Below are 20,915 nucleotides of genomic sequence, written 5' to 3'. Positions count from 1 at the left end.
TTTGCCAATTTTTGAATGGTCACCATTGGCACATAATGCAACAAAGATTGCTTAAGTCAACAGATTTTCCTGCCAGAACTACCAATATTTCTAAAAATAAGATAATGATGCTGCCATCTTTTTGAAGTCATTTTTAACCCCCTATAACTTGACTCTGAATCTCAGGTGATTGCCTTTTTGACCTCCCTCTACAAAATAGTGGATTACTCGGTAAATATTCATCAATGACGTTTAATATTTTGGCTTTCATCGCTATACATGTCTATCTTTCCTTAATTAGCAAAATCAAAAATTTGACACGGAATGACTCAACAGTGTTTTTTGAACTAGCTGATAACCATTTAGCCCCAAGTTGTTTATCATTAATTGATAAGCATTGCATGTATAAGGTTACTTGTACAAATGTACGTGGCAAATATTCTGATTCTGAATTGCTTCAACTGCATTGTGTTGTTCAGCAAAACATGTTGGCAGGATGTATGCAAGTAATTTGGAGGTGGCTGCCAGAGGATGATGTTTCCCCTGGCAACAACATCATCTCACGACCATCATAGTACATACAGTGTGAGGGCTCAACAGAATTGCACTGAATCCCTAATACAAAAATCATTCTTTTCACCTTTGAAATGTCTTGGAATGGTAAATCGCTTATGTAATTCTAAACATCTCTAATGCTTGGCTTCAAATTAAACTTTCATCAGTTCAAATCTGCAGGTTGAAGGCAGGACAGAAATAGTGTCTTGAGTCTAAATTAGGCTCTTTGAAGGCTTTCCTTCAAAATCTTGTCATTCTCATAAACTTTATGCAAAATAGATGCAATCATTTGTCATGAACAACCGTATTGTACAAAGAGAACACAACTAGGAACATAGTAATGCTTGTGACGAAATATATGCACTACTAGCTTTTTTCAATTCACATTTAGTTTGTTTTCTTGCAAAAGGGAGATTAAATGGTTTTCAAGACCTCCTACACATTCCCTACAGCTAAGTTTATTAGGAAATCACATCTTGTTTCTACAACAGACATTATGTAAAGAAGGAACTGACACTTCTATAAACATTACTATGCCCAGACGCTGTTTACTCACAAAGCTTGAGTCTGGCAGCTTTTCACATTGCCTCACGCAATCGGGTAACTATGTGCGTATGGAACACCCACCGTCTACCAACATACTGTTTGCAAAGTCACCAGACTTATGCATGCAAGATATTTTCTTGTCCCTAACTGATTTGGATATGCATCATTAGTTTAAAAAATGAGCAATTTGTTTTAGAAAAAAGTCTGGGAAAACTGCAAGAATAAAAAGAATAAAAGTTGATGACAAGAAAAGCAAAATCCAGTTTAAATTGATATTTATTTTGACAAATAAGGAAATTTTTTGCATTATTGTAACCCATAGTAGAAAGCCTCTGTACTACCATGTTTCCTCTATAGGTGCAAAACCTGATCTGTTTCCAGAAAATCTGACCTTTCGTATAAAAAAGATCACATGATCAACGGCACAAATTTACTTTCATTTGATTAGTAACCTAAAAATCTAATTAATCTGAAATAGAGTATATATTGTATATCCAATTATTTATGAATTATTTATTTACAATTAATATTCTGAAAACTATTTTGAACACTTATACACTTTGGAATATAAATTATGTAAAAAAATAGTAAAAACTTACTGCATGAAAAGGTTGGTAAAAACTAAAGTAATATAATATTATTAGAAATGCTGTTGTTGATTAAAAAAGATTGAATTTTTTTTTTTAATTGTTGCATTGGCAGCTGAACAAAATTAAGTTTAAGATGGAGTACTAAAATGACTAAAATGAAAAAAAAAAAAATAAGGCAAATCAGACATAAAAACAATTCATAAAATTACTAAAATAACTAAAATTATTTATTAAATATTCACAATAAAAAACATAAACTTAAAAAAATGGAAGAGAATGTATAAGGATAAATGAGGAATAACCATTGGTTAAAAAATACTAAAGAAAGAAAAATTTGTATACTTGTATAAAATGTTTTTTTTTTCTTTTTGATTAAAAGACTAAATAATAGTATAAAATAAATAAAGTATTTATAAAAATAGTCTTTGCAAATAAATAAAAAAATGTTAAACTTCAAAGTAACTCAATATAAGTTAGAGGTGAAGTGCTAAAATTGAAATAAAAATAAATTAAGGCTATAATAGACATTAAAAAACAACAGATAAAACTAACAAAAGCACATAGAAAATGAGTAAAATAAATAACTAAATTAAATATTAGATGAAAAACAAACTTAAAAAATAATAAAAAAAAGTTGTCTTGGCAAATAACTAAAATAAAATAAGTTGACTACTAAAATGACTAAAACTGAGATCAAAACTAAAAAACAACTGATTAAAATAACAAAAAAGTTTAAATTGATATTTATTTTGAGAAATGAGGAATATTTTTGCATTATTGCAACCCATAGTAGTAGCAAGCATGTGGCAAGAGGAAAAATAATAATGGCTATTGTAAATATAATATAGCTAGCTATAAGCAACACCCTCCCTTTTCTGTGTTTTCTGTCTATTTACTGATTTAGTTTATATTTATTTGTTATATTACCATTGTACTAACTATTTAGCTTTATGATTTTATTCGTTGCTTTTGTTGATCTGTGTTTGGTTTTAGTGGTTTGTTTGTATGTCAAATACATAATACAATTGTTTATATTCTTAAAAGTACAAATCATTAAAAAAGCCAGTTTAAAAGCCAAGAAATCCAATCTTTGTATTTCTGTTGGTTTATATATCCAAAAAAATACAATATTTTCTTAACACCTTCAATACACACTATACTGCACATATGATTACCATTATTTAAAATAAGTAAACCCAACATTACAGACTTATACAGTCAACAGGGTGATGAAACCACCTTTGTTTATTTTTTTAAATTGAAGTGCACAAAAAATATTAATATGAATTTTAATTCCTAAATTGAAAAGAAAAAATTAAAAAAGGTGTATGAATTATATTTATAACTATTTTTCAATACTTCCATAAATGTGACCATGCACCACAAAACCAATTGATATTGAGATTTATACATCATCTGAAAGCTGAATAAATAAGCTTCCACTGATGTATGATTTGTTATAATAGGACAAAATTTGGTTGAGATACAACTATTTGAAAATCTTCAATCTGAGGGTGCAATCAAAATATTGAGAAAATCACCTTTGAAGTTGTCCAAATGAAGTTCTTAGCAATGCATATTACTAATCAAAAATTAAGTTTTGATATATATACAGTAGGAAATTTACAAAATATCTTCATGGAACATTATCTTTACTTATTATCCTAATGATTTTAGGAATAAAAGAAAAATCTATAATTTTGACCCATACCCATATTTTTGGCTATTGCTACATTTTTTTTTTTTGGAAATGCTGATTGTACATGATGTATTCTTTTAAATTCTATATAAAGGAAGGAAGCCACCAAGTCGTGACACCAGGAAATTAATGTCAAATTAAATCACACAACACAGTGATGAATCTAATCTGCATAAAACGCTCCATTATTATTTTTTTAAAGGAATGAATCAATTAATTTATTATTCATGGATCTGGTTAATTTAAAACTGCATGCAGTTTTGTTTCGATTACTTATTCAGTAGAATGTGAGGATATTAAATTGCTCTGGAAGGCAGAAGAGCCTTACAGTGAATATACTGGCCTAATATGAAAGTGCTGTAAGAGTGACAGATCTGAAAAATACACAGCAAAAATTTCTGTCTTGTTTTCCAGCACAAATATCTAAACTTTTTTAAATCAAGAACGTTTTTGAACAGTATGATTTTTAATGTTTTTTAAAGAAATCTCTTCTCACCAAGCATTTATTTGATCTAAAGAATGGCAAAACAGTAGAACTTTAACATATTTTTAATATTTAAAATAACTGTTTTCTATTTGAATATATTTTAAAATGTAATTTATTCCTGTGATTTAAAATCATTATTCCAGTCACATCCAATATTTCAGAACTCTAATTTGCTGCTAAAAAAAAAGCATTTATTATCATATTATTATGTTGAAAACAGCTGAGTAGAATTTTTTCAGGTTTCATTGATGAATAGAAAGTTCAGAAGAACAGCATTTATAAATCTTTTGTAACATTGAAAATGTCTTTATCATCACTTTTGATCAATTTAAAGCATCCTTGCTAAATAAAAGTATTCATTTCTAAAAAAATTAATTTTAAAATTAAAATAAAAAAAAATTAACTCAACCATTTTCAACAGCAAATCAGAATATTAGAATGATTTCTGAAGAATCATGTGACACTGAAGACTGAAGTAATGATGCTGAAAATTCAGCTTTGATCAAAGGAATAAATTACATTTTTTAAAATATATTCAACTAGAAAGCAGACATTTTATATAGTAAAAATATTTCACAATATTACAGCTTTTGCTGTACTTTGGATTAAATAAATGCAGGCTTGGTGAGCAGAAAAGATTTCTTTAAAAAAAACATAAAAAAATCTTATTGTACAAAAACTTTTTACTGGTACATTTACCAGAGATGCAAAATGACACAATATTAAGACATGGAAAATATTTTTCGAAAAATGTTATATCATATGTACAAAGTTTGACCCCATTGTCAGATATTTTTCTTGTTTTAAGCATAAATGGCCACTGAGTGTGCATAATGTGCTGTGAATTTAAACAGGAGCATTTGTTCAGCAGCGTACTGAAAATAGCTAACTCCAGCAAAAAGAGCACTCAGAGGAGTCAAGACTTTGTAAAGCTTATCCGTGGCCTTTGACCTTGTCATCTGTACAGTGTGTGAACGTGCCTGTAGTGGGCTGTCTCTCCTCTCATCTCACTGCTGCTGATGTCAGCTGACCCTTTTAACCCAGCGCAGAGCTACAGATGGATGTGAATTATTGAACATGCGAGCCTCTTTACTACCACATGTTTCCTCTATAGGTGCTTTTCTCTTTACTGTCAGAAAGATCTGTCCATTAAGCATCCATGAAATGCAGGGAAATCTGAGTTTATCCGGCTATAAAATAGTGACAACCAGAACAAATACTCTGCGCTTCTAAAATGAAACCCAAAATGTTCATTTTAATGACTGAAGACAACTTCATGTATTAAAAATATGAAGTGCACTCAAGTACGTAACAACAGCTTATATAAATATGAGCAATTATAAACAATTATAAAATAATATAAAAATAATTAAATATTAGACAAAAAACATAAACTTAATTTTTTTTAAGTTCAAGGCAAATAAGTCAAATAAAGTAAGTTTAAGGTGAAGTATCAAAATTACTAAAATAAAATAAATTTTTGCTAAATAGACACTTAAAAACAACTAATAAACATAACATCTTTTTTCTGAAGTTTATGTTTTTGGTCTAATATTTAATTATTAGTTAATTAGTTTAAATAGACAGAAAATGTAAATTAAAAAATAGTTGTCTTGGCAAATAACATCAAACATTAAAGAGACATTAGACATTAAAAACAATTAATAAAAATAACAAAAATAAAAGCACATAAAATGACTAAAATATTTAACTAATAGTTAAATATTAGATGAAAAACAAACTAAAAAAATTTAATGTTTTTTGGGCAAATATCAAAAAAAAAGTTTAAGTTGACTACTAAAATAAAAAAATAAATATATAAAACTATTAAGTGCTGTTGTTGACTAAAATAAAGCAAAAATAAATATTAGATAAAAAGATTAAAAATAAAAATTGTTGCATTGGCCAATGAACAAAATTAGGTTTAAGGTGAAGTACTAAAATGACTAGAATTAAAATAAAAAATAAATTAAGACTAAACAGACATTACAAACAATTAATACAAATAACAAAAGCACAGAAAATGACTAATGAAATGACAAAAATAGTTAACAAATAATTAAATATTAGACAAAACATGTAAAGTTTTTTTTTTTAGTTCTTGGCAAATAAGTAAATAAAATAAGTTTCACATAATGATTGTAACCAAATAACTAAAACAATTAACTAAATTAAATATTAGACGAAAAACGTAAAAGTAAAAAAAAAGGGGGGGGGGGGGGATCTGTCTTTGCAATGAAAAAAAAAATATATATGTTTACGTTTACTACTAAAATGACTAAAACTGAAATAAGAATAAATTAAAACGAAAAGAAAAATTAAGCTGAAAATAAAATAAAAAAATATAATAAAAACAATTAAAGAACAAATAATACTAAAATATCACTGGTAGACGTAAAATCACAAAGCAGTCCAAGGTGGGACAGCTTCAGAATAATTTTGCATCAGAAACAATGATATTTCATGTGCTCACACACACTTTAAAAAATATAAAGACGCAAATGAAAGTCAAGGTTTCTTGATCAGACATCTCCAGCCTTTTAACACACTCCGTGATTATTTCTTGATGTGAATTCCTCAGACCCTTCTTATCAGAGCCCTTCAGTCTTATCAATGGCAGTCTGGTCTCATCATGCAAGCCATTAAACACTGCAGACTTGAATAGAACCTTTCCATGCCAATGTGAGGCCTGCCAATACGGTCCATTCCTCGCCGAAGGCCCGCTGCTAATTTTGCATAATGAGCCCATTTGATACGGGGGACAATGGGAGGCTTGTGAAAGGCATGGAAACAAAAAACTCCCAATCCTGCGGCCTGAGCGGCTCAACGAATGCTGCAGAAAAGCATCAGTGCCAGTGTGGGAAAAGAAAACGATTATGGGCTGTACTATAGCAAGGCTATAATGCACAAATGGGCTGATCAAAGTCATGATCTGTGAAAAATCATTGATGACAGACTCCATTAAAACCAATGTCTCCTGACTTGCTCCCTCCAGTATGACCATCTGTTGAGGCTGATCTGGGAACACCCAACCTCTCCATGTAACCATTAATTACCTGATGAACTATTGGTAATCTAACAGAGAAAACAGTATTTTTACTTGCAACACAACTGAGTCATATTATGTTGAACCAGATGTTTATTCTTATGCTCCTCAAGGTTGCATTTATTTGATCAAAAATACAGTAAAATTGTGAAATAATATTAGAATTTAAAATAACTTTTTTTATATATTGTAAAAATTTGCATTTGCATGAAAAAGTTCACATGATCAATAACACAAATTTGCATTGAATCTAAAATACAATAATTATTTATGAATTATTTATTTACAATGAATATTTTAAAAACAATTTTTATTTTTAATAATATAAATTATGTAATTATAAAATTGAAGTGTAATTATTAAAACAAATCCTGCATGGAAAAATGTGTAAACAAAAGAAAAAAAGTTATTTGAAATAAAGCAGAAATAAATATTAGATTTTTTTAATTACTAAAGTACTAAAATTACTGAATCTGAAATAAAAATACATTAAGGCTAAATATACATAAAAAAAAAACAACTAATAAAAATAAAAGCACAGAAACAAAATGTAGCAAAGTGACTAAAATAAAGAAACAAAATTAAATATTAGATGAAAAATGTACACCTAAAAAATGGAATGAATGAATAAATAAATAAATACATACATAAATGTTGTCTTGCAACTCACTGAAATTAAAACAAGTTGTGAAATATTAATTGGAAAAAACTGTTTACAAATTTACATTTGATTACAAGCTTAGAAATTTGATGAATCTGAAATACAGTCATTATTTATTAATCATTTATTTACAATTAATATTTTTATTTTTTTATTTTTAACAATATAAATTGTGTAATTATAAAATTTTAAATTTAATTATAAAAAGACTTCTGCATGTAAAAAATTGTAAAAAAAAAAAAAAAAAAGATTGAAAAGATTAAAAATTGGAATTGTTGCATTGACAAATTAACAAAATTAGATTGTAAAAAGGTGAAGTACTAAAATTACATTAAAAACAACTAATAAAAATAACAAAAGAAACGAATAAAATAAAGAAACGAAATTAAATATTAGATGAAAACGCCTAAAAATGGATACAATAATTATTTATAAAATATTTGAAATTAAATGCAATAATTATTTATATTTTTTTATTTACAATTAATATTTTATTTTGTAACAATATAAATTATGTAATTACAAAATTGAAATTTAATTATAAAAAAAATTCTGCATGTAAAAATTTGCGAAAAAACTAACAAAAAAGATAAAAACTATTAACAATGGTGTTGTTGATTGAAATAAAGCAGAAATACAATTAGATGAAAAGATTAAAAAAAATGTTATTGTTGCATTGGCAGCTGAACAAAATTAGGTGTAAGGTGAAGTACTAAAATTACTGAAACTGAAATAAAAATAAAGTAAGGCTAAACAGACATTAAAAAACAACTAATAAAAATAACAAAAGCATAGAAAATGATTCTAATAAAATTATTAGAAATTGTGTTTCCCTTAGTAGCATCAGTTAGTGTTTAAACCTTCTGTAATAGTTGCATATGAGTCCCTCAGTTGTCCTCAGTGTGAAAAGATGCATCTCAAAATCATACAGTGATTGTTGGAAAGGGTTCAAATACAAAAAAAAAAAAAAAAATGCTGGAAAACCAAAACATTGTTGGACCAGTTTAACTGTTCAGGACAAGCAAGAGACTCATGAACAACTATCACTAAATAATAATAAAAAAAAACATTCAGGCAACAACACAGTATTAAGAATCGAGCAGATGTAAACTTTTGAACAGGGTCATTTTTATAAATTTTATAAACTGTTATTTTCTCTTGTGGACTATATGTAAACATCTTTTAATGAGAAATATCATATTCAGGTCAGTGCTAAATAAGCAGTAACATGCATTTTGTATGATCCCTCTTATTTTGGTATTCTAAAAGGGGGATTTAAACAAAAATATCCCTTAACTCTAACTAACATTCATGAAGAAGTGATATTCAGAAAGACACTGACATCAGCAGACAACATCATCTCTTTCTTCTATCCCGTTCCTCTCGGCTGTTCCCGAATATCCCATCATATTCCCAGCCAACGAGCTTCCCAGTTTCTGACCTTGTCTTTGCGCAGCGTCTGTGCTGTCAGTCAATCTGTAATCTCTGTAATCCACTTTCACTCGTGAACATGACAGGAGTTTGTCTCATAAAATCGGAATCAGGCCAAAGCAAACACGGGCTACAGGCGGGTCACCAATGCCATAATCTACACGGTCCACATAATAATTCATGTGAAAACCTCAACCTGATCTCTGATCCACAAGAGCTACTGCTTTAGAAGGTACAGTAGTCTCGAGTATCTCACTAAAATGGCATATTTTGCAGCAAAATCTAAAGAAAAATTGCCATGAATATGGTTTAATGCATCTTTGCTGTGCACAATAATTTGTGAAAATATCCAGTTTGCCAACCTGAATCTGATTTATGATCAACAAGAGGTTCTGATTTTAAATTTAAGTCTCATGCCTCTCACTAAAAATTACATATTTCACACTAAAAATAAAATTATTTAAATGAAAAATATTTAAAAATGAACCTTTTTTTTTTTTTGGCACATAATAATTATTGTGCATCTTAAAAATGGCATATTTTGCCCCAAAATCAAAAGAAAAAATAGCCACGACAACAATATAATGCATCTTTGTTATACACAATAATTTGTTAAAATATCCAGTTTGCCAACCTGAACCTGATTTATGATCAACAAGAGGTTCTGATTTTAAATTAAGTCTCATGCCTCTCACTAAAAATTACATATTTCACACTAAAAATAAATTTTAATGGTAATGGTTTTAAAAATCTAAAGTAAAAAGAAGAAATTGTTATGGTAATGCTTTTAAAATGCACCCTAATTGTGTTTTTGTGTTGCTTTCAGATGTACAGTATTTTTGTGCATCTCACACACACACACACACACACACACAAACCATACAAAATTGCCAATGACAGTGATTTAAAAATCAATTTTTTTTCTTTTTTTGTATTGGCACATAATTGTTGTGCATCTTAAAAACTGTCTATTTTGCCAACCTGAACCTGATTTCTGATCATAAAGCTGTTCTGCTTTTAATTTTAGTCCCATGCATCTTCATATTTCACACTAAAATCAAAAGGAAAAATAATAATAAAAAACTTTGATTACCCAAATTATTTATGTGAAAAGATGTTGTTTGTGAATCTGAATCTGATTTCTGATTGTCAACAGCTTTTGCTTTCAAATGTAGTCTTGTGCATATTTTGCTAAAATAAATAAAGAAAAAAGACTAATAAATGTGCATTTGTTGGGTTTTTATTGTTTTCGTATAATCATTTATTAGAAAATATCCAGTTTGCAAGAGCTGATTTCTCTTGATAATGCTTTTAAAATGCACCTTCATTGTGTTTTTGTGTTGCAACACAATAATTAATGTGAAAATATATATAGTTTTCTGCATCTCACAAAAAAAGTGGCATAAAAAAATTGCCAAAGAAGATGGTTTCAAAAATAGACTGTTGTTGTTTTTTGTCTTAGCACAGAATAATTCTTGTGCATCTTAAAAATGGCATATTTTGCCCCAAAATCAAAAGAAAAAATAGGCATGACAACAATTGAATGCATCTTTCCTGTGCACAATAATTTAAATTTGAAATATTTTTAAAGCATTATCATGACAATTCCTTCTTTTTTCTTTTGATTTCAGTGCAAAATGTGCCATTTTAGTAAAATGAACAAGAGCAGAACATCTTATAGATCAGAAATCAGGTCCAGGGTTGCAAACTGCATATTTTCCTCATGGTTTATTGTGCATAAAAACCCAACAAATGTGCATTTTTTTTCAACCATCGTTGTTACTTTTTTAGGGCAAAATATGCCATTTTTACTGAGAGGCACAAGACTACATTTGAAAGCAGAACATCTTGTGAATCAGAAATCAGATTCAGGTTCACAAACAATACATTTTCACATGAAAAACACTTTTTAATCATTACCATGAAAATTTCAAATTTTCCTTTTGATTTTAATGTAAAATATGTAAAATAATTTCTTGTTGATCACAAATTATTGTGCACAACACAATTTTTAAGATGCACAATAATTATTGTGTGGCAATACAAAAAAACAGTCAAATTTTAAACTATTATCACTGGCATTTTTATGCCATTTTTTGAGGGATGCACAAAACTATTATTGTGTTGCCAATGAAAATATCCCACTTGCAAGTCTAAATCTGATCCACAAGAGGTTCTGCTCGTGTGCATCTCACTAAAATGGCGTATTTCACCTCAAAATCAAAAGAAAAAGCAATAAATTGTCACTATAATGATTTAAAACTGCACCTTTGTTGTGTTGCCACCCAGTATTTCATGTTTTCAAGCCTGGACCTGATTTCCAATCCACAAGAGGTTCTGCTTTCAAAAGAACTGTAGTTCCAAAAATGGCATATTTCACCTCAAAATCAAAAGAAAAAATAGCCATGATAATGATTAAGAAATTCACCTTTCAACTTGTGAAAATATCCAGTTTGCAAGCCTGATTTCTGATCTACAAAAAGTCCTGTGCATCTCTCATAAATGAGATATTTCATTACAAAATCAAAATCAAAAATAAAAATATCTATCTGTAGAATGATATAAAACATAGTAGTAAAATCATTCTACATAAAAGCAGGAAATGCAGGCATCATCTGACCACAAAGCGCTCATAACCTCAGGGAAAGCATGCCGGTGCATGAGAAATACCCCTTCAATTAAGCGCTTTCGAGTGAATCAGGCTTTGTTGAAGCTCCTTGACCCATATGAGCAAACAGAAAGATGCAATCGCCAGAGCGGAGATAGCAAAGCTCTTCACATCGCAGTATGCCACGGCATTTAGAAAACAAGCTAAAAATAACACAACATCAGGACTTCAGGCCAAGAGAAGTTCAGGGACCTTCATGTGACCTGATCACGCACTAAGTACAGAATCATATCATACAATTATTATGGCTTCATTTATTTTCCACTAAAAAGTTGCATCATATTTATAAATGCACTTGGCAAGATATAGCCTAAAGTAATTAGCTAAAGGAAAAGTAGTTAACTACACTGGAGTTATAGAAGACGGCATTATCTTTTAAACCACATAATTATCATATGATATGATTCAAATAGAAACAGCACTATTTATCTGGTACAAAAATAAGGATATGTATTAGAGAGATGCAATCAAAGTTAATATATTCATGCACATGCAGTTACACTAATCAACATCAAACTAACAGAACTAAACAAAATAATTTATTCACATAATTTACAAACATATTACCAAAAAAAGTATTTGACTGTATTTCACAGAAAAACAAGACTAATATGGTTTATTAAATTAATTGTCAAATGAAACAAAACACTGAAATGAAACATCTAAGACACTTTGCTTTTTTATGGAGACTTGTTTCTGCCATGGGGAAAAATAATAATGAATAAATAAAAAAAAGTAACTGCAGCCTTTTATCTACATTTTTTTTCCCACACACAAATGTGTTTATGTCTTACAATTCAGACTTTTTTCTCTGAATTGCGAGATATAAACTCTAAATTGCATGCTTTCAGATATAAACTCGCAATTTTAAGAAGAATTGTGAGCCAAAAAATATTTTTATTTAAAAAACTATTAAAGAAATAATTTTCATTAATTGAAATAAAGTTGAAATAAAAAACAATATAAGTCTTAAACACATGCACACACACACACAAACTAATACAAATAACATACAATAACAATAAAATAACAAAAATACTAAAATATAAGACATAATAATACAAAAAAAGTTTAATAAAAGCCCCTTTAAATTGTGAGCCCAAAGTATTTTTTGTTATTTTTTTTAACTGAAAACAATTAAAGAAATAATTTTCATTCATTGAAACAAAGTTGAAATAAAATACAATATAAATCTTATACACACACACACACACAAACCAATAAAAATAACAAACGCATGTAACAAAAATACTAATATATAAGACATAATAATAAAAAAAACCCAAAATATTATAATATATAATAATAATAAAATAAAAGCTCCTTGAAATTGTGAGCCAAAAATATTTTGTTATTAAAAAAATGCTGTTTTTGACTGAAAAATATTAAAGAAATAATTTTTGTTAATTGAAACAAAGTTGAAATAAAATAATCTAAATCTTATACACACACACAAATACATATAACAAAAGCATGTAACAAAAATACTAAAATATTAAACATAATAATACAAAAAACTAAATATAATATAAAAAACAAAAATAATGAAATAAAAGCTCCTTCAAATTGTGAGCCGAAAATATTTTTTGTTATTAAACAAAAAAAAAAAAAAAGAAAATGCTGTTTTTGACTGAAAACTTTTAAAGAAATAATTTTCGTCAATTGAAACAAAGTTGAAATAAAACACACAAACTAATACAAATAACAAAATAATCTAACAAAAATACTAAAATATAAGACATAATAATACAAAAAAACCAAAATATAATAATATAAAAAACAAAAATAATAAATGTTCCTTCAAATTGTGAGCCAAAAAATATTTTGTTAATTTAAAAAAAATCTGTTTTTGACTGAAAACTATTAAAGAAATATTTTTTGGTAATTGAAACAAAGTTGAAATAGAATACATTCTAAATCCTATACATGCACAAACCAATAAAAAAAAGCATGTAACAAAAATACTAAAATATAAGACATAACAATACAAAAAACAAAAATAATAAAATAAAAGCTCCTTCAAATTCCTAATAAATACTATAAAGGCATATAAATAATACTAAAATAACACTGCAGCAGAGGATTAACAATATTTCTTGAGGCTGGTTTTCATAATTACACAGAGCTTTTCAAAGCAGCACAGAACATGATTTCTGCCGATCTGACCTCTTGAAACTCTGTCCTTTCTTTCTTTTCTTACAGCTTACTAGCTGCACAAATAATGTAGTGGATGCTTTGGGATTCAGAATAAAAATAGACACATATGAGTCAGTTGAGCGTGCATGTAGTGTATAAGAGACGACACGTGCACATGCATGAAGGAGAGAGACAAAAAGAGTGATATATGTAATGCAATTCTGACTGAGCTTAATGAGGTTCCAGTGAGAGCAAAGACAACAGTGTTTCCTGTGAACAGTTACTATTATCAGTGCAACACTCTAAGATACCACAAAGAAAAACCTCAACCAAATGAATATTCTGTCCAATTCTGCACGCTTATAATAAGGAGATTTAGCTTTTTTTTAGCAGATTTACAACTGTCAAGTAGGGATGCACCAAAATTAAAATATGAAATACGAAATTTGCATGGCAATGGTTTTAAAAAGTGTTTTATTGTGTTACCCACAATAAATCATGTGGAAAAAATATTGTTTGTGAGCCTAAATCTGATTTCTGATTCACAAGAGGTTTCAGATGTAATCTTGTACATCTTAAAATGGCATATTTCGCTCAAAAAAAAAAAAAAAAAAAAGGAAAAGTGTTGGGTTTTTATTCTGCTGCCACACAATAATTCATGAGAAAATATCCAGTTTGCAAGCCTGGACATGATTTCTGATTTTTAAGAGGTTCTACACTTGTGCATCTTACTAAAAATGACACAATTCGCTCTGAATTCAAAAGAAACACGAGCATATTGTCATGATAATGCTTTAAAAATGCATCTTCGTTGTTTCTATTGTGTTGCTACACAAAAATTGATGTGAAAATATCCAGTTTTCAAGCCTGAACCTGTTTTCTTAAACCACAAAATGCTTTCAAATGTACAGTAGTTTTTTTTTTTTTCACACAAAAAACGGCATCTCATTAAAAATGCAGTTGAAAACTGGATATTTTCAAATTAAATTCATGCTTGAAAACGGGATATTTTCAATGCATAAATTAAATAGCCAATGCTTTCTACAGTTTTGTCTTGCTTTTCAAAGAAAAAAATCAATTTCAAACAACTATTTAAAAAGAACATTTTTAACATTCTAGACATTATAGCCTAGCAACAAAGCACAATTTAACTTAAAATTAATAAGTTAGTAAAATAATATTCTTTGGCCAGTTTTAAGACCCCCTTCTTGAATCAGGTTTTTGAATTTCATGTTTTTAATGTACAAATAAATGCAGCCTTGCTGAGCAAAAGAGAATGTTATAATAAATGTATTAATAGAGCTGTGTTATGTTATTTTACAGAACAACAGTAAATGCAATACTAAAACTGCAATACTAACATTTATGAATGTTGACCCTTATTTTGGCGGAAACCCACAAGAAGACCTCGGTACTACTTTTTGCCGACAGCAGCAGATTTATGAATGATTCTCATCACACTGTTTCAGTGCAGATTTCCTCACGCTTTGGACTTTGAACCCTGGATAAGGAGCTCGTGCAGAGTCGTGCTAAACAGTGGTGCTTGGAATGATTTTTGCATCTTTCTCAGACAGTTTTAAATACTTCCACACTGCTGACAGGTTTGCTGCATTAGTGTGTGCCTCACATTTGGTGCGTCACGTCATTGTTCGGTAAATTTTATTCGGCCTTTTCACTTATAATTTCGGTTGCCAAACATTCGGTGCATCCCTACTGTCAAGCAAGACAATCTTAGAATATAGTGCACAAGTCATATGGACTATATACTTTTAAGTCTTCCGAAGCTTTGTATGAGAAACAAAATGACATTTCAGTCATTATTCCCTGATAATCTTCCCAATGTCAGTTGGTGTCAGTAACATTAGATTATCAACAACTTCAGATTATCAGTGAATTTCAGTGAAGTTTTCATTTGACTTCATAACACCAAAGATGATTATATCATAGTGTTTAGATAAACATTTTAAGGTTAGACTGGTTAATTTAAAGAGATGAGATTTCTGTAATTAATTACTCACACTAATCTTGTTTTAAACCAACATGAGTTTCATTTATCTTCAGAATACAAATTAAGATATTTCTGAGGAAATCTGAGAGCTCTCTGATCCTGCTTAGACAGCAATGCAACTGGCACGCTCAAGACCCAGAAAGGTAGTAAGGACATTGATAAAATAATCAATGTGCCATCAGTGGTTCAACTGTAATGATATGAAGCTAGGAAAATACTTTTTGTGTGCAAAGAAAACAAGTATGTGACGTAGTACTCTTGTGAATGGCGGCAGAGATAAGAATAAGAATTGTTAAATAAAGCCGTTATTTTTTATTTCTTTGCACACAGAAAGCATTCTTGTAGCTTCGTAAAATTACGGTTGAACCACTGATGTCACAGACTATTTTAACAATGTCCTTACTAACTTTTAGGCCTTGAATGTATCAGTTGCATTGCTGTCTATGAGGGTCGGAAAGCTCTCATATTTCATCAAAAACAACTTTGAAACACAATTAAGATACTTCAAGATAAATCCAAGAGCTTTCTGACCCTCCATAGACAGCAACACAACTGAAATGTTCCCAGGTCCGGAAATGTTGTATGGACATCAGTAAAACAGTCCATGTGACATCAGTGGTTCAACCGCAGTTTTACGAAGCTACAAGAATACTTTTTGTGCACAAAGAAAACAAAAATAATGACTTGATTCAACAATTTTTCTCCTCCATGTCACGTTATTAGTTGTAAAGTGTTTTTTTATTTTTTTGCTCACAAAAAGTGTTCTCGTAGCTTTGTAAACTTACAACTGATGGACTATTTTAATGATGTCCTTACTACCTTTTTGTGCCTTGAATGTATCAGTTGTATTGCTGTCTATGGGGGTCAGAAAGCTCTCAGATTTTATCCAAAAATATCATAATTTGTGTTTTGATAGATGAACAAGTCTTGTGGGTTTGTTCATCTTCGGAACACAAATTAAGATACTTTTGATGAAATCCGAGCGCTTTCTGACCCTCCACAGCCTGCAACACAACTGAAATGTTGTAAGGACATGTGACATTAGGGGTTCAACCACAATTTTACGAAGCTAGAATACTTTTCGTGCACAAAACAAACAAAAATAACCTGATTCAACCATTTTTCTCCTCCATGTTACACCATTATTATTTTTTTTTTTATATATAAACGTCCTTACTACCTTTTTGGGCCTTGAATGTATCAGTTGCATTGCTGTATAAGCAGGGTCAGAAAGCTCTCAGATTTCATCAAAAATATCTTAAATTGCATTCCAAAGATGAACAAAGGTCTTACAGGTTTAGAACATCATGAGAGTGAGTAATTCATGACTGTATTTTTATTTTTGGGTGAACTATCCCTTTCTGTTGCAAACCATGAGATTTACAGAAAGATGTACAGAAAATGTTTCAGTGCAGACCATCCTTGTGAAAAAGAAGTGTGCTTTATTGCACTGAATGTGCACTTCAAATCCAATGTATTTCTTAAAATAAACTATATTCTTGGATAATATCATACTAGTAAAGTAAAGTGCACTTAAAACCTTAAAGGGATAGTTTACCCAAAAATAAAAATTCTGTTATTAATTATTCACCCCCATGTCGTTCCAAATAAGGTCTTTGTTCATCTTCAGAACACAAATTAAGATATTTTTGATGAAATCCGAGAGCTTTCTGACCCTGCATAGTCAGCAACGTAATTGAAATGTTCTCAGGATATTGTTAAAATTGTCCATGTGACATCAGTGGTTTAACCGTAATTTTACTCAGCTACAAAAATACAAAGAAAACAAAAATAACAACTTTATTCAACTATTCTTCTCCTCAAAGTCACACACTTCACCATTATCGAGGTACATTGTGGCACTCGATAATGGCGGAAGATGGTGACTTGGAGGATTGTTGAAGAACTGTTGAACAAAGTCATGATTTTATTTTATTTATTTATTTTTTGTACACAAATAGTATTCTCTTAGCTTTGTAAAATTACAGTTGAACCACTGATGTCACATGGACTGTTTTACTCATGTCCTTACTGACTTTCTGGGCCTTAAACATGTCAGTTGCGTTGCTGTTTATGGAGTGTCAGAAAGCTCTTGGATTTTTTTTGTTTTTAGTATCTTAATTTGTGTTCCAAAGATGAACAAAGGTATTACGGGTTTAGAATGACATGAGGGTGAGTCATTAATGACAGAACTTTCATTTTTTGCTGAACTATTCCTTGAAATACACTTTTAAATGTCAGAAAGCTGTATACGTTTTATTTTAAAGTGCATTTTAAATCGTTTAAATTCTTTGTCGAGCTATAAAGAAGCACACTTTGAAATGTCGACTAACATATTAAAGCACATGTAAAGCACTTCTGTGTTATTCAATATTGAAGTTAATATATTTTAAATGTACTAAATTTCAACATCATATTTGATATTACAATTTAAGTACATTTAGCAATACACTTTAAAATCAATAGAGATAATTATGAAATGAAATACTAAAGATGTGCCTACTCATCTAGGTCAGAAAACAGCACTCAAAGAATTACTCCACTTCCAAAATAAAAAATTCCTGATAATTTACTCAGCCCCATGTCATGCAAGATGTTCATGTCTTTTTTCTTCAGTCGCACAGAATCCATATAGTGGACTTCAATGGTGCTCAACAGACTGAAGGTTAAAAATGCAGTTTTAAAGGCTCTATACGATCCCAGCCAAGAAATGAGGGTCTTATCTTGCGAAACAATTGGTTATTTTCTGAAGGAAATTGTGCAATTTGTGTACTTTTTAATCTCAAATGCTTGTCTTATCTAGCTTTGTGATGCACTTGTGTACTCTGTGCATTCCAGGTCAATACAGTTTGCAATCCAGTGTTTGCAAAGTAAACGTGCAAAGAAGATCAAACACCCTTTACAAAAAATACACAGAGTATGCATGCGCATTGAAGAGCTAGAAAAGATGAGCATTTGTGGTTAAAAAGTGTATAAATATTTAAGAAAATGAAAGATTGCTTCACTAGATAACACCCTTATTCCTCAGCTGGGATCGTGTAGAGCCCTTTAAAGCAGCATTGAAACTGCCATTTACCTTCAATCCGTTGAGCACCACTGAAGTCCACTATATGGAGAAAAATCCTGAAATGTTTCCCCCAAAAAACTTAATTACTTTGCAACTAAAGAAAGAAAGACATGAATATCTTGGATGACATGGGAGTGAGTAAACTATCAGGAAATGTTTATTCTGGAAGTGAAGTACAGTAATCCTTTAAGATAACTAATTGCATTTAAATTAACTTAAACTATATTACATTTTCATTTAATTGCAAATAACATACAATTAAATGTCTGAGGACATTATGTTCAGTCTGCATTTAAGTATTTTATGTCTATACCATTTTTAAAAAAAGTTCTGGTAAATAAAGTTATAAGCATTTAAGAGATGGCCAAACATCACTTGCACCCTGACTGCAATGGTCACTACATGAAGAGATGCATGAAGGTTCTTTAAAAATCTTTTTGCTTTTCCACTAAAAACTAACATCACACCAGTTTGAAATGAGTTAATAATGACAGACGTTTCATTGCACGCCAAATGATTCCTTTAAACAAGGGTTTGTATCATGCAAACCTCTGGTGCACACTGCAGCTCCAGCATGCAGCACGATGCACATTACAGTCTCCAGGCACCATCGCACGATGACGTATAGCCCCAGAGCATCCCACATCACGTGACACAAGTAGACCATTTCATCAGGCATCATTAGAGGTTAGTTCACTTTCACTAGTAGGATCCCCAGCCCTGGCCATGCATCTCCTGACGTCGAAAAATCCACGACTGCATTACATAACCTTCATAATAATAATGACATCAGCACAAATGACAAATGCACACTGGGGAAACACGTCTGTTGCATGCAATAAGTAAGTTGCATGTGCAACTTAACAGCTTTTCCAATGCAATCAAGCTGCTGTTTGAACTTCCATCGCTAAATGAGCAGAAAACCGCGATGCATAAAGCTGGAGGTTTCATGGGTTATTCCTCACGTATAGGAGCAATGCATTCATTACCTACACCATCATGCGCAACTCTGATTCCCTACATCATCAAATCATTTCCATACCGATAGATTATTACACACACCCGCATTGACCGTTTGCAATTCAATAGTGTCAAATATCGATGCGTGTGTTTTCAATGTCAATGTCAGAAAAGCTGCGCTCATCTGTCACGCGCACTGCACGCACAGATCGCGCGATGCTCTTACCGTGTTAATCCATCCGCCAATAGCATAAATATCCATCATACAAAGCGCTTATGCTTTATAATGCGCTGAGAGTCGCATTTTAACGTGAAAGCGGCTGTAGTATCGGCGAATCGTGTCGTCCCCACGCCTCAGCTGATGAGCGCATCTGTGGCGTTACTATTCGCGCGCGTCTCCTCAGCACCGGCGTCCAATGCGTCTAATATGCGTTCAAAAGGGGCGGGGCGGACGCGGCGAGTGCGCGTTCGAAAGAGCGCAGCGAACGCGGTACGCGTTTAAGGGGCGGGGCAAACGCCTCCGGCTATAATGTAAGTATATTAAACCACTAAAATACTGTATCTTCCGTGTCTGCTCTTACAGAAGAGTACTGTGGGGGTGCCATGGTACAGTGATGATATAAACTGCAGTAATACCGTGGGATTCTTTAAAAAAAACTTGGTTTAACATCTAATTAGCACAGTATATTTTGTAAGGCAAAACACAGACTCATCTTTTCAGTGTAGATAGATAGATAGATAGATAGATAGATAGATAGATAGATAGATAGATAGATAGATAGATAGATAGATAGATAGATAGATAGATAGATGGATGGATAGATGCTAAAATGCAACCATTACTATTATTAATGTTATTCTTAGAAACAACAACAACAATAATAATAATAATTTTATTATAATTATTATTTCATAATTATTTATTATTAGTAGTAGTATTACCTGTATAACACTAATAATTAGTATAATTGCGAATTTTTGGTTTTGACCCAGAATGTTCATTTCGGTGCATCCCTAATTATAAATATTATATTCCAGACCAATTTAAGCAGGTATAGAATATTGAAACCCAACGCAATTCA

The 20,915-nt window shown here is 30.5% G+C and overlaps 1 protein-coding gene across 1 annotated transcript in view; it reads right to left on the bottom strand.

Moving 5' to 3' along the window:
- Nucleotides 1–20,205, bottom strand: part of ajm1 (apical junction component 1 homolog) — a 28,143-nt gene extending 7,938 nt beyond the window's left edge. Inside the window, exon 1 of the mRNA XM_073841401.1 lies at nucleotides 20,060–20,205. The gene's annotated coding sequence lies outside the window, so the exon portion shown is untranslated. The remainder of the gene's footprint in view (nucleotides 1–20,059) is intronic.
- Between the last annotated feature and the right edge of the window lie 710 nt (nucleotides 20,206–20,915).

This window comes from Garra rufa, chromosome 5 (genome assembly GCF_049309525.1).
Source record: "Garra rufa chromosome 5, GarRuf1.0, whole genome shotgun sequence".
In the NCBI taxonomy this organism is placed as follows: domain Eukaryota; kingdom Metazoa; phylum Chordata; class Actinopteri; order Cypriniformes; family Cyprinidae; genus Garra; species Garra rufa.
Note: the sequence above shows the minus strand (reverse complement) of the source record. Positions and strands in the feature narration are given on the sequence as shown.